We start from the raw sequence: 4,924 nt of genomic DNA, 5'->3' as shown, positions 1-4,924 counted from the left end.
CTTTGTAATCTTGTGTGTTCTTTGACCAGCTTGCTAAGCTTAGTTGTTAATTTTACAGGACAACTTGAAATAGAATTTTGCCAATTCTAGAAATTGATCCAGAATAATTTTGGAAGTACACTCCTTCATAGATCATTTTCACGCTTCCTTTGTGATATAAAAGGCTGAATTGTATCCAGACTCACAGGGAGTGGATGACATAACCTTCAAAAAGTCTTCATAAATAGTCTTCATAAATAGACTCTGCTTGTCACTTTATAGGAATGCAGGAGCTACTTGAGTGAGGAAGAGGAAGGATGGCCTTTCTTACATGATTCAGCTTGTTAATCCCTCTCATTGGAGCAGAAATTTTTATTATTTTCTCAGCAAATTCCCATGATACTGTTATTTCTTCAATCTGATTTCATTCTAGAGCTGACTTCAGTTTACAGATTTTGCTTGCTTCAAGCAATATGATCATGAATTGCTGTAAGCTGAGGCTTCTTTTGCATAGCAGGATGAAGAATTTTTTGCTGTGTTTTCCCATAGTACTTCCTCTTGACTGGAGACTATCCAAAAAAAAACAGACAAACTGGAAGTGATGATATGGATGGATATCATACCTTGGTCAGGCTGTAAACCTAACTAAAAATGGTAACTGGGATGCAAGGTTGAAACAGAAGACACAAAATTGGTAAAAAGTTGAGCAGCATCCTCTGTGAATGATTTTCCTTTTGAGCAGGAGACACAAAGTGTCACTGCCTTTCAAGCTGACTGAGGAAAGTGGTGGTTTCTGTCCCACTTCTGTGGTTCCATAGTTTGGTGTGTGTGTGCATGTATTCAGCTGTGTGTGCACACATCCATATATGTACCTGTAGCTACAGCTAGTTAAATGGTCCAGAAAGAGCTGATTGACCTGCTGTTGTGTGTGCTTTCTGTCACATTGAAGATCTGAACTCCTTGTGGTCAGTTGGGTTTTTTTCTTTAAAGCCATAGATCAGTGTCTTTACCACAAAAACCTCTGTATTATAATGTAAGGAAAAAAAAAAAAAAAAAAAGACTTAGAGGCCAAAGAGTTGGTTTTTTGGGTTTTTTTTATCCTGCATAATGAATGTGTGTTTTTTGCTCTTATTGACCAATATGTTGGTGGAAACCTTTGATGGTGCCATTCCAAAACAACTCAGAAATTACAAGATATTTCCACGCTGGGGAACAAACTTTTCTCATAAGTCATGTGATGTTCAGAGTGCATAGCTAAACTTAGGAGAAGCCTAGTAGGAATAAACCCCAGCCTTATCCAGGGAAAGCCCTGCTCTGGCCTGAGGTTTAGCTGTCTGTGAGCTGGTGAGATTAACCCTGCTACAGCTGAAAAAAAGTGTTCCTTCTTTAAACACATCTGCTCACCTGATCTGAGAGGTCTCTAGAATTCCAAGAACTTGTATCACTTTTAAAGCCAAGCAAGTAATACTTGAAGCCTGAGAATCTGGATGTTAAGTATGGGAGATTGCAGGGGGAGGAAAATTGCAATTGCTACTTTATTGGAAATTACCTTGTATAGGAAGGTGGTTTGCTGTACAAATACCTGTATTTCTAAACTCTGAAGAGTTTCTCATGCTGATTTATTTGCAGGTTAGTTATATGTGTGTGCTGATCAGGAAAGGCCCTGGACCTATTAGTAAATTCTTTCATGTAAGCACAGTGTTTTATATTTTGTTGGATTTGCAGTGAGGTTATTTTTTATGTGTGTGTTTTTTTTGTTTTCTAACATGGTGTATTTTTTATTCCTAATATGCTGGGAAATACACTTGTCAAACAAAAACCACAGATTTTATGGCAAACAACATCTCAAAATACTTAAAGAGAAGTGAGGAAGAGTGTTAAAGTGACAGCAGTATACAGAAAGCTGCTGTTGGAGCTATCAGCAGTGAATGTGATCCTTGACTATTAGTGGAAGCAGGGAGGTTGTTCTTGTTTGGTGCCTGTACTTGAAGATGTGCAGCAAAGAATTTGGAAGGCACTTCTAGATATGTGCCCAACTTAAATCTCCTTAGTGTTTCTCAGTAAACAAAGCAATAACTTGATTACTATGCATAGCTGCACACTGATAATGGAAGACAATTCAGATCTGTTTCACTTACTGGCAGAAGAAAGAAAATATTCAGTGGCTAGACATTGGTCCTGAGACAGCTGCTGAGAATTCAAACAACAGAAGGGCTTATGCAGACAGCTACGTCATGATCTGTTCCTAATCATTGAGATATGCCTTCATCTGGCTTGGATAAATTGTTGGACTGAGCAGGAGGAGATGATGGAATGAAGATGACTGGAGGTGCTGATAATATGTGCAGTGCAGCATTAAGACAATAGTTTTTGCTGCTTAGGCTCTGTAATTTGACCTGACTTCTCCATGGATGGTGTAGGCAGTTACTCTCGGAGGTAGTTGCCACTCTCATTCCTGTGAACATGTGCTGAGGCATGTGTCCAGAAAGTGTCATTTCTGGATTCCTGGCTGATCCCTTGCTCCAGGCAATGTGGAACTGAATGCAGGGCAGGGAAGGAATGTCCGCTGTCAGATTCTACCTTCCCCTGGAATTTGGAGTGTCATCTCCTGCTAAGGTCATTCAAGTGTATTTCAGAAGTGATTCCTGAAGTTGTATTCATCATGGGTATTCATGGAATCTTAGACTTCCTTTCCTATTTATGTTTCCTTGGATATGCCCTCATTTTACCCAAGGACTGATATGCCTTAATATAGCTGAAGTTTTTGTATTTGATAGAGGATATATTTCAACTTAAATCCTGTGAAACTGTATGGGAATTGCACAGGTCTGGAAGCGAGTTCAATGGTTCTTTAAACATATGCATAAACTTGTAAGAATTATTTTGTGATACCACAACTTTGTTAAAAACCAAAGCAACCTACTGAAAGAATTTATAGGATTTGAAGGAGTTTTCTCGCATTCCTAAAATATCTTTTGAGTGATATTCAGTGTGTGTATGCATATAGAGAGAGATCTCGTACAGTATGGAGGCATCTTGCCTTCAGATTAGCTTCATTTCTGGTTTGTCATCTTTCTGTTTGCCTAGAGTGCTGGCTGTGTCCTTGATCAGCATGTTTACACACATATTTACATGTCCTTTTAGTCCCTAATAGCATCTTCTCTGAACAATCTGTTCCTTTTGTGGCAGTGCAGGTGTACTCAGGTGTCTGCACTGTGCAAACCAAGACAGCAGGGGGGAAAAACAGAGGGTAGAGGGGGAACCTGGGAGCCCTGCCAGCTCTCAAAGCAGTTCTGAGTTGAGTAAAGCCCAAGAACTGGTAGTTCTCTCTGCCTGACTCCTGCAGTTCTGTGTCCATCACTATGGGAGCTGCTCTTGCTTCACACACGTAGGTGTCTCCAAGGACACAACCTGAGATGCTGAGGAAAAGCAGACTTACCCAGAATCTTGGCATGTTCACCTTCAGAGCAGAGAGAGTGACTGAGGGAAAAAACACTTCTTGAAATCAGAGGAAAACCGAGAGTTGCATGCTTTTCTTGCAAGGCATGTTATGCCGTGTTGCAGTTGCCCTCTCCCCCTGTGAATCTTTAATCCAGGTGCTGTTTTCTATCACCAGGAAACAAGCCTATCTATCTTAGTGAGCCTTGATAGTTCCTGAGTTGTTTGTACTCCAAGGAACATCTCTCTGCCAAACAGCAGCTGCTCAAACTCACTACTGAAGTCACAGATTGCTGCATTTCAGTGAGCAGTCATCCCAGGCCTGCACTTCAGAAACTTGCTCTCCTCTGCTGATTGTTAGCTGAGAACTCGAAGCATTTCTTTGATGTTCTTATTTGCTTTTAAGATATGGTCTTTATCTCTTGCGTACCTCCAAGTAACGCTGTCAAAATTAAGAACAGCTTGGTTGTATGTTAATGAAGTTTGCATTTAGCCTCAGCCTCCTGATCCAAGGATCTTAGATAAAGAAAGGGCACCATTCAGTGAATTTTGAGAGAAAAGTCTTTGAGTTTAGAGCCTATAACAATGCCTTAAACACTTTAGTCTACTGGACACATAACTGTAGTAAAAAGCTGATTTTTCATTTTATCAGAGCTGCACCAGTGAGTCAGTAGAGCAGTCAAGAAGATACTGAACCTGTTTTATTTTATAGATTATCAAAAACTTAGGCTATAGCCACTTCACATTCTTAAAAATCATCCATTTTCTTTTTCCCTATAGATAAGGAGTCTTATATTCACATTCCCTCAGATATGATTGTGGAGTTCTCCAGAAGTCTTTTAAAACTTTGATTACTAAAAGCAATTGTTTGGAAGGTTTTTTTAATGGGTATCAATGGTGACTACAAAACTCCAAGGAGGATGGGATAAAATAAGAGGCTTGTGTGGGTTGGCTGATTTAAAATGCCTTTGCTCAGCATTTTAAGTATGTGGCTTGCTGGCAATCCATTTTATAGAGCCAATCCTTGCTTCCCAGAAGCTCTAAATTTAGGAATGCAGTTAATGTGAAATTAAGAGCTGTCCGTGCTTAACACACAGCTAACTATGGAGAAAACCCAAGGAGTAGAAGTTGAGCTGCAAGAGACTGGGATAAATATAAACTGTGTGTGATGTGAATGGATGGACTCTGCCAAACATGGTGGGTGAATCTTCAGGGTACAGTTTCATGCTTCACTTGACACCATCTAGGTGTATGGCAGTGCTGAAAAGGGACTCTGTCTTGTGCTTATTCCTGACTCCAGCTTTGCTTTTTGGATCAGATCATGAGTTTATCCACTTAAGACAGTTCTAGTTGGCTTGAGTGTTTTTTCTTCTGGTTTGTCTCGTCTGACTTAGTCAATGCAGTCAGTACCAGAAAGGTGCTGGGGAAGAGTGTGGTGTATCCTGGAATTGTAAACTGCTGGACTGGCTGACTGTGCACCTGCAGTGTATTTCTGTATTTAACAGGA

The sequence above is a fragment of the Lonchura striata genome, chromosome 3 (genome assembly GCF_050655825.1).
Source record: "Lonchura striata isolate lonStrDom1 chromosome 3, ASM5065582v1, whole genome shotgun sequence".
Taxonomy (NCBI): Eukaryota; Metazoa; Chordata; class Aves; order Passeriformes; family Estrildidae; genus Lonchura; species Lonchura striata.
This window is presented reverse-complemented; position numbering follows the sequence as displayed.